Source organism: Triticum urartu, chromosome 2A, assembly GCF_056163025.1.
Source record: "Triticum urartu cultivar PI428250 chromosome 2A, HENAU_Tu73, whole genome shotgun sequence".
Classification (NCBI taxonomy): domain Eukaryota; kingdom Viridiplantae; phylum Streptophyta; class Magnoliopsida; order Poales; family Poaceae; genus Triticum; species Triticum urartu.
Window position 1 is genome coordinate 37,022,678 of NC_141874.1, and position 10,857 is coordinate 37,033,534.

The 10,857-nt window shown below is 46.7% G+C and overlaps 2 pseudogenes; both read right to left on the reverse strand.

The window, feature by feature from the left end:
• Nucleotides 1-5,750: 5,750 nt before the first annotated feature.
• LOC147983360 (GRAS family protein TF80-like) lies at nt 5,751-7,250 on the reverse strand (annotated as a pseudogene).
• Nucleotides 7,251-8,075: 825 nt separating this feature from the next.
• Nucleotides 8,076-9,391, reverse strand: LOC147983361 (scarecrow-like protein 3; annotated as a pseudogene).
• Between the last annotated feature and the right edge of the window lie 1,466 nt (nt 9,392-10,857).

Genomic DNA, 10,857 nt, shown 5'->3' on the forward strand with positions numbered 1-10,857 from the left:
AATATTCTTTATTTCAAATGTGTCGGTCTTTTTATTACTTGATTCATATTATTATAATAAAACCATTTAAGGCGGTATTTCTTGCCCTTGAGGTGAAGTGTTAACTGTCAGTTGTTTATTTTTATATTTTATTGTCTCTTGATTCACAAACAGAATAAGCAATTGCGTAGTTTCTTGATACTGAGAAAACAAGGAATGTCTGTGTATTTTAATGAGTTATGAACTGTAGGCTGGGTCAAATGCCAGTCCAACTGCCGAGGTTCCGAGTGTCAATATCTTGGCCATTGATTTCCAGTTTGGAGCCGCCAAAGGAAGAAAGGATGGCGCTATCATTTCTAACATGCTTTCCAAGAATTCAGATATTGCATATCAAGGTATATGTGACGTCCATTTCTCCCACTTTTCCTTATTCTAAATCATTTGCACACAACAATTGACATGCAATATATGGCCCAGCTAACACTTTTCTTTGTAGAATGGCGGATCTCTATTCAAAACCTCTGTTGACAGTGATGACACATTATGGAAGAAGAAAATAGATCCCATCAAATGTGTGAAATCAACCATTGAGAAGCTCGTATTGCATGGTTTCTGTGGGGGTGATAGCGAACTATCATTTTTTTAAGTTCATTTTGAAAAGTGTGAACATGCTCAAGGAGATTTGCATTGACTTTTCGGATGATGTATTTTCTGCCGGCTTGGAAACTGATATAGAAGAAAAATGGAAAAGGGCTGCCGCTTCGGTTGAATTAGCTAATGAGACTGTGCAAATCTTCAGGGTGCATAAACTACAAGACAGCATCTGATCTCTTACTTAGTGACCCTTTTGATTGCCTAACTTGAACAGGCCTGGCACTTCTTCCTACTAGTTATTCTGCAAAGGGCTACTAAACTGATAGTCAAGTCCCTGAAGGCAATATAGCTTCTTTTAGGCAATATTGTACTTTCAGTTGTCAGGTTGCCGGCAGCTCTCCAATTTCAAGTACCCTTGCATCACCATTATTTTCTACTTAATTTACTAGCCATCATGTGGCTGATTTCTTGAATAAATATTTGTACCTTAAATGATGCGTACACTGCATACCCATTTGCCTTTGCCCAATTTTATCTGTGACACTTCAAGATAAACTCTTCATATGATACATGAATTCCGTGGATGTTGGTGGCTAAACGACATAGTAACTGTGTATTTTATGAGGTATTTTCATGTGGCTAGCCACAACTGTGTGAGCGTTCTACATGTATGAAAGAATCACCTGCGAGTTAACAACAATCTGGTTGTGCGTCTCAGAAAAAAATGGTTCTATTTTGATTATAATATTGATCATGCTGTCGTGATTTGTGGATAATATACTTTAACTGTTTCATGCAGGCTTACGTAAGATATAGTTGACCCCTGGCAAGGTATATTATTGGACTGGTTACATATTTTTATATCAGTTTTTTCAAGTGCTTTCGAATGTACACATCAGGAAGAGAGAAATATGCACCGAGTTAAAAATCGGCAATATATGAGTTAAGTGATTGATTGTTACACCTTTACAAACTGTATGATGCAGGGCCAGACGTATGTTAAAGTAAGACATAATTTGGTTTGCTCAATTAAAGAAATGCATTGCATAACATACTGATCTTTACTGAATAATCCTAACTTTAAATATACAAATTGACAATTCATGGGTTCTACAAGCACATATAAATTTGGGTTAACTAGATAATTGCCACTCAAATTCTGGCAATTACGAGAAATGCCACTACAATTTCCAAACTTTGAAAAATGGCATTTCCATTTATGGAAACTTTCAAAAACGGAAATGACATTTTTCAAAGTTTGGAAATTGCAGTGGCATCGCCAGAATTCGAGTGGTATTTATCCAATTAAGCCTATATATTTCTCTAGTTAGAGGTCATGTCACGTACCCCGCATAAACTATTAGGTCTCACTACACTAGACAATAGTGTATGGGATCTAGTGGTGATCCCGCATAAACTATCAGTGGTGTGGACCCTAAGGGCACACCACTAGTATCGTCACTAGTACTAGCGAGGGCTCTAAACTTCCACGCCACTAGTAACAGGTTAATTATTAGTGGTGTGTTCTTTGCTTCAACGCGACTAGTGACCTAGATACAATTGGTGTGTTAGTTGGACGACACGCCGTGGGCCAACAATTCAGCTTTGGGCAGCCTCCTTCTTCCTCCTCTCTCCCTTCAATTCTTTCTCCACTTCCTCTTCTTTCTCCTTTCACTCTCCTTTGTCTATTCTCCCTCTCTCTCCTTAGCTTTTCTTCTTCCTCTCTTCTCTCCCCTTCACTATATATCTAGATCTCTGTCGATCTTCTCTTCCTACCAAAATCCTTTCACTTCCCAATGTCCTCAGGCACCCACTGATGGACATGTGTCTGCCGCCCGTCACAATAGAGAATGCCTACATCAAAGACATGCTCGCTTCTACCAGCAGGAGTGAAATGAAGTGAAAGGCAGCCTAGCATAAACAGCGCCCGATGTGCGGCGCAAAACAACAAACTTATAGGAGATTGGAACCTCCTTAAGGAAAAGACAAACTTATCAGGACGAGGAACTGACCATCCATCTTAAGGTAGTTGAAGACGACCAAGTGAAACAACCCGGAACAAAGTAAGAGATATTGCGAGCGCCAGTGCCCGGCTGACGACAGTAAAGAAATCCGGTAGGGGCAACCACGAGCAGTGCCCGGCTAGTGTCAAGGAAGCAACCCTGCACCGTCGAGTGTGCGCATGCCAGCCACTTGCCGCCGCAATGCCTGGCCGGACGGAAATACCCTACTCGGTTGGCGCATGGGGCTAGAGGCAGTCGTCGGGCGGGCGTACCTAACATGCCTGGCACACGAAGCAAAACACACCACGCGCACGAACCAGGATAATGTAGGGAGCTCTCTAACCGGGCAAGCGTAACGTGGAAGGCGGGTGCGACGCGGCCCAGGATGGCGTGGGCGTACTAGGCCGCACGAGGCCGAGGGTGCTGACAGGCGGGTTCGGAGATGCCATTGCACACGGGGCCTGCTTGCAGGCATTCCCAACACCGCCCAATAACGGTGTCCCCGAACGCGCGGATGACCCATCATGGACCGCCAACCTGAGACACCTGGGTGTGGGCCGTCTGGGTTCAGATGGCTTGGAGAGCCCCAGAGAGGCCTACATGGCATGCCACCACCGAACAAATGGCTTGAAGGGCACTCTTGCCCTCGACGAGCCCCGGGAGGTAGGTACTCCAGCACCCTTTCTAGGAATATTTTTCCCTTTGTTTATATGAGTGTATTTTGGATAAAATACACTCATATTACGTTTGCACATATTTCACAAACTGTTCAGGTAATTTTCAAAAGTGGTCCAGGCACTCAGAAAAATGTTCATGAAATTTATTAACTTTTCACACATCCTCAATAAATGTTCATTACGCTTAATATAATCTTCATACATTTCTCAAAGTGCTAATGCCATTTTTTAAATGTTCACATGTTAAAAAGGGTGTCCACGAATATTGTACTCCTCCAATCTGTAGACAATAATATGTGATTGAGTGCCGACTACATTGCATCTCCCAGACTTGTCAACGGAAGGACGTAAAAAGGGCTGACGAAGAGTTAATAATCCAGAGCAAAATATGAAGGTCACAAAAGGCCCATGAATATCGTACTCCTGCGGCGCCCTGTCCCGACTCCCGACCAACCGGCTCAAATGTTGGAACGGAGCCCTAGGTCTGAGAGAGTGTGTAAAATCACTGGTGGAGTACTACCAGGGTATCCAAATTTGGATCGAGGTCATGCAGCCAATCCCCATTCCATTCCCGTCTCACTTTCCCCGGCCGCCGCTCTGACCTCTCCTCACACTCACGTCGTCGGCCGCCTCTGTGACATCTCCTGCCACGCCATGGACATCATCATCGACCACATCTTGCACTGCCTCCCTGCTCCACCTGGGCCAATCACCACCACACAGTCCACCCTCTCCCTCTGCAGATATCGAGTCAGCCTCCTACTCCAGCGGACAGCGCGTCAACATCAACGCCCTCCCCGAAGACATCGAACGCCAGTTCGTGTCCAAGATCCCCATGAAGGAGGCCAGTAGCACCACCGTCCTGTCCTCAAGCTGGAGATACATCTGGTGCCCCAGCCCGCTCGACCTCGAAGCCAACAACTTGATCCCCCATGGCAGCGGCAACGGACCTGATGACCCCGACAAGGTGGTGAGCCACGTCTCAAGTCATCGGCTACCACGAGGGCCCTTTCCGATCCGTCCACCTCAACAACCAGATGTCTAAGCTCAGGGAGTGGATCAAGGCGTTCGTTAGGAAGGGCGTGCAGGAACTCGTCTTCGTGAACCGCTGGTCCCTCGTCTTCATCAGTCTTCCTGAAAAGATCATGCGGTGCACCTCCCTGAGATGCATGCTGTTCTAGCATGCCGTTCCGTCACATCAACTCGCCATGGTGGAAGCGTCAAGGCTTGATTGCATCATACTCTGGGAGGCGGACGCATACAACATTACCCCTGCCAAGATCAAGATTGGAAATGCTCTGCTGCTTCGGGCTGTTGGCTACCTCAACCCCACATTGCATGTGCTCCAGATTGGGGACGAACTAATCATGGTACTTATTCTCAAATTTCAAATGGATTGTTTATAATTCTGTCGATGCTACTATATGCCTTCTTGCACCCTACTTGTTTATTGTCCAATTTTTTATTATTTTCCTTATCAGGAAATGCACTAAATCACACATGAACTACAGGAAAATCCGGTTTTCCCGTGTGTTAGCCCATAAGCTGAGTGCTTTTTTTCTTGTACTCGGCTTATGTTCCTCTAAGCCGAGTCTTGAAAAGAAAACCATGATGTCCATAAGCCATGCATATTTAAAGGACTCGGCTTATGGCCATCTATAAGCCGAGTGTTGCAAAAAAAAAGGTCTCGGCTTATAGGGATAACACGGTATCAACCGGAAAATGCACCCGGCTTACAGGACGCACTCAGAAAAAGACATCTCCCACGTGTCTACAACTTAGGCGGCTGCCGGCGCCGTCACGGAACAGCCTATAAGCCGTGTGGCCAAAGCTGGCACTCGGCTTACAGGGTCTAAAAGAGGGCTCAAAGGAGTTTAGCTTTCATTTGTTTGTCTTAAACAATTCGGATAAAGGAAATTTTGTACATTTACTTGCACTTTATTCCTCTAAACCAAAGGGATGGATACTGCCAAAAAAGGAATTTTATATTCTTCTATCATACTAAGTTGGAAGACAGTAGAACGGAAAGTCGTCGTGCTAAGGCCCCATAGGAAGAGGTTACGATTTCTCCTTGCATGTGTATGTTTGTCCTTGCGAGAATGTGGAGAGAGAGAGAGAGGGGGGGAGAGAGGGAGAGGGAGGGAGGTAGAGAGAGTGAGGGAGAGAGAAAGAGGTCAAACGTTTTGTGCTAATTGATTTGCTATCATAATAGTACGTCTTGAATGTTTCAAAGATAACCAAAATGTCTTGAATGTTGCAAAGATAATCAAAACGTCTTGAATGTTTCAAAAATAAAAAAAATGTCTTGAACATTTTCCAACATCTGCTTGTGGCATAAGATGAAACAACAGCTATCACACAGTAGGATAACAACAACTCAAAATGATAACAAGATGTTCTGGCAATCAACTAAAGCACATTCATCAAATGCATGAAATTATTGCAATGAATTGAGAAATTTGCAGATATCACATGTCAGAATATCTGGCGATCCTCGTCACACCGCACGCCTGCAGGTCGAGACAGAGAATATCAGGATGCCGCCCCAGTGGATGAAGAAGCACACATCCTACTCACTGGAAACCCTATACGCCCCTTGCTGCAGTCGGTCACCATCTGCCCTAGCATCTCCGTTTGCGCCACTGCGTCTGCGCTCATCACCGCAGACGCGAACCCGGCGGCCATCATCCGCTCGTGGCGCTCCCGACGCTGTGCGCCATCACAGGCAATGTTATCCCTAATTGCATATAGGAGCAGGCACCATTCCATGTCGGACCACTCCATTGCTGACCTGCGTACATGTACAGTCTCCTCTAGGGCATCAAACAGGACCCCGTAGTAGTTGAACGCGTTGTCGAACCGGCCCATGAACTCGCCGTTGTGGTCGCCTCCTGCTCCGTCACGACCATGTGCTTCGGCGATAGCTCCGCTAGGTCGCGGCGGAGCGCGGCGGCCCTCGTCATGGTAGCATGGGCCTGCAGTTTTCCTTTCCTGTCGTGAGGACGAGCAGCCACTTCTACAAACTTGTAGGGTGGAGACGATGACTAGTGCTTCGCCAGTCCTGACACCGAGGGGCTCGATGTTGCGTGGCTGATTGATGTGGAGTTTCACTGGGTGGAACTGGAAGGCGATGTCCAGGCTCTAGGCTTCCCGGGCGAGGAGCACACCGGTGACAGACAAGAACTCGTCCTCCTCGTTAACAATGGTCAGACGGAGGATTTGGTCATGTGCGCCCGCTCGCGGACCCTTGGCAAAGAGGCGAAGGAGCAGAAGTCACTGGGCCATGTCAGCGCCGTCGAGACCGACGACGTGGAGCACATCATTCCTCTCCGTCCGAGCTGCATCGACGATGGCATAGTTCAGCGTTGTCCTGGCAAGGTGGAGGAACAGGCACATCTCGGCGAAGTGGCGGTACACTGCACCGGCCGACGGTGCGGGGGTAATCTTGTGTAGCTGGACGGGACGGCACATGCCCTGACATGGGTGAACCATTCGTAGTGCTAGAGCATCGGCAAACGAAGACGCGAGGCAATGCAGGGGCCCGCCGACATCGTCCGATGCGAGACTGCTGCATATCCTCTCCAGCCTCTTCTTTATTAGCTCCTTGTCCCCTTTGGCGAACGTGGTGGCGCAGGAATATAGAAGTGTAATAAGGTCTATCGCGTGCAGCTCATACTGATTCTGCTGTGAGGTGCCGTCGGGATGCTGTAGTAGGTGCCGCTTCCGACCGCACCTCCGGCATGAGTAATGTCATACTACCATGGATGCTGCAGTATACAAATGTCCCGTTGAGTCCGTTTTCGAGATCCACCGACCACGTTGTCCTTAGAAGTGTGTTCACTGATACACTAGTGTGCCCGTTTGACGTTGAACGGATGCTAGGAATAAATTCTTGATTTGACAAAACAGATTTTACTTAAAGTTAGACAATGGGGGATAAGGTGATTTAGGATAATCATATATTTATTCGGTTTGAAAATACTAGTCATCAACCCATGGGTCGGACCGGTTAGCAATAAAAAAGGACCATATACATCTAATTAAAGTGTAAATGACATGTTCAAAAAAAGTGTAAATAACATTGGTGTTACTAATATTTCTTAATAAGAATAGAGAAAGTAACACTTTCTACATATTATTATACAAAGATATGATTGTCTCTACTACTTATCCATAGGAAGGGTCTAAAAGAGGTCTCAGAGGAGTTTAGCTTTCATTTGTTTGTCCTAAACAGTTGGGATAAAGGAAATTTTATCCCTTTACTTGCACTTTGTTCCTATAAACCAAAGGGGTGGATACTGCCGTACAAAAATGATATTTATATTCTTCTATCATACCGAGTTGGAAGACAGTCGGGAAGTCGTCGTGCTAAGGCCCTATAGGAAGAGGTTATGATTGCTTCTCGCATGTGTATGTTTGTCCTTTCGAGAATGCAGAGAGAGAGGGGGGAGAGAGGGAGAGAGAGAGGGGGGAGGGAGGTACAGAGAGAGGGAGAGAGAGCGAGAGAGAGAGAGGTCAAACTTTCTGTGGTAATTGATTTGCTATCATAAAAGTACGTCTTGAATGTTTCAAAGATAACCAAAATGTCTTGAATGTTTCAAAAATAACAAAAATAAATGTCTTGAACATTTTTCAACGTCTTCTTGTGGCATAAGATGAAACAACAGCTATCGCACGGTAGGATAACAACAACAACAACAACTCAAAATGATAACAAGAAGTTCTGACAATCAACTAAAGCACATTCATCAAATGCATGAAATTATTGCAATGAATTGAGAAATCTAAACAAATCACATGTCACAATATCTGGTGATCCTCGTCACACCGCATGATAGGTCGAGATAGGGAACGTCAGGATATCACACCAGTGGATGAAGAAGCACACATCCTTCTCACTGGAAACCCTCAGCATCACCGTTTGTGCCACTACGTCAGCGCTCATCGCAGAAGACATGAACCCGGCGGCCGTCATCCAGTCCGTCCACTTCACCATCCACTCGTGGCGCTCCGGGTGCTGCGCGCAGTCATAGGCAACGATATGTCTGATCTCATATGGGAGAAGGCATCATTCCATGTCCGACCGCTCCATTGCTGATCCGCGTGCAGGTACGCTCTCCTCCAGTGCATCAAACAGGGGCCCGTAGTAGTTGACCACGTTGTCGAACCAGCCCATGAACTCGCCGTTGTGGTCGGCCTCCTGCTCTGTCACGACAATGTGCTTTGGCGATAGCTCTGCTAGGTCATGGAGGAGCGTGTCGGCCCTCGTCATGGTAGCAAGGGCCTGCACTTTTCCTTTCCTGTCGTGAGGATGAACAGCCACTTCTACAAACTCGTCGGCGACTAGAAGGTGGAGCTGTAGGGAGGAGACGATGACCAGTGCTTCGCCGCTCCTAACACCGAGGGGCTCAATGCTGTGCAGCTGATTGAAGTGGAGTTTCACTGGGTCGAACTGGAAGCTGAGATCTTCCCGGGCGAGGAGCGCACCGGTGACAGACAGGAACTCGTCCTCCTCGTTGACAATGGTCAGACGAAGGATTTGGTCATGTGCGGCCATTCGCGGACGCTTGGCAAAGAGGTGAAGGAGCAGAAGTCACTGGGCAACATTAGCGCCGTCATGATCGATGACTCGGAGCACGGCATTCCTCTCTGTCTGAGCTGCATTGATAATGGCGTAGTTCGTCGTGGTCCCGGCGAGGTGGAGGAACGGTCGAATCTCGTTGAAGTGGTGGTGCACCGCGCTGGCCGGCGTGCGGGGGTAGTCTTGTGCAGCTGGATGACGCGGCACACGCCCTGGCATGGGTAAACCACGCACAGTGCTAGAGCATCAGTGAACGAAGACGCGAGGCAGTGTAGGCTCCCACCGACATCGTCTGATGCGAGACTGCTGCATATCCTCTCCAGCCCCGTCTTTATCATCTCCTTTCCCCCTTTGGAGAACGCGGTGGCGCGGGAACATAGAAGTGTGATAAGCTCTATCGTGTGCTGCTCATACTGATTCAGCGGTACAGGTGCCGTCGGGGATGCTGTAGTAGGCGCCGCTGCCGACCTCACCTCCGGCACGAGTAATGTCGTACTACCATTGATGCTGGAGTGTACGAATGTCCCGTTGAGTCCGTTTCCGAGATCCACCGACATGCTGTCCTTAGAGGTGTGTTCACTGATACACTAGTGTGCCCGTTTGACGTTTAACAGATGCTAGGAATAAATTCTTGATTTGACAAAACAAATTTTACTTAAAGTTAGACAATGGGGGATAAGGTGATTTAGGATAACAATATATTTCTTCGGTTTGACAATACTAGTCGTCAACCCATGGGTCGGACCGGTTAGAAATAAAAAAGGAACATATACATCTAATTAAAGTGTAAATGACATGTTCCAAAAAAGTGTCCATAACATTGGTGTTACTAATGTTTCTTAATAAGAACAGAGAAAGTAACACTTTCTACATATTATTATACAAAGATATAATTGTCTCTACTACTTATCCATAGGAAGGGTCTAAAAGAGGTCTCAGAGGAGTTTAGCTTTCATTTGTTTCTCCTAAATGGGTGGGATAAAGGAAATTTTATCCATTTACTTGCACTTTGTTCCTCTAAACCAAGGGGATGGATACTGTCACAAAAAGGATGTTTATGTTCTTCTATCATACCAAGTTGGAAGACAGTCGAGAAATCGTCGTGCTAAGGCCCCATAGAAAGAGGTTATGATTTCTTCTCTCATGTGTATGTTTTTCCTTGCGAGAATGTAGAGAGAGATGGGGGAGAGAGGGAGAGAGAGGGAGAGGGAGGGAGGTACATAGAGATAGGGAGAGAGAGAGGTCAAACGTTCTATGGTAATTTATTTGCTATCATACTAGTACGTCTTGAATGTTTCGAAGATAACCAACATGTTTTGAATGTTTCAAAGATAACCAAAACTTCTTGAATGTTTCAAGAATAATAAAAAATGTCTTGAACATTTTCCAACATCTGCTTGTGGCAATCAACTAAAGCACATTCATCAAATGCATGAAATTGTCGCAATGAATTGAGAAATCTACAGATATCACAGGTCACAATATCTGGTGATCCTTGTCACACCGCACGACAAGTCGAGACAAAGAACATCAGGATGCCGCGCCAGTGGATGAAGAAGCACACATCCTTCTCACTGGAAACCCTGTACGCCCTGCTGCAGCCGGTCATAATCTGCCCCAGCATCGCCGTTTCCGCCACTGCATCTGCGCTCATCGCCGTAGACGCAAACCAAGCGGCCGTCATCCGCTCCGCCCACTTCACCATCCGCTCGTGGCGCTCCCGGTGCTGCGCACCATCACAGGCAACGATATACATGATATCATATAGGAGCAGGCACCATTCCATGTCCGACCGCTCCATTGCTGACCCGCGTGCAGGTAGGCTCTCCTCCAGGGCATCAAACAGGGCCCCGTAGTAGTTGAGTGATGTCTACTACACAACCTTCATCTTGTAGACGTTGTTGGGCCTCCAAGTGCAGAGGTTTGTAGGACAGTAGAAAATTTCCCGCAAGTGGATGACCTGAGGTTTATCAATCCGTGGGAGGCATAGGATGAAGATGGTCTCTCTCAAACAACCCTGCAA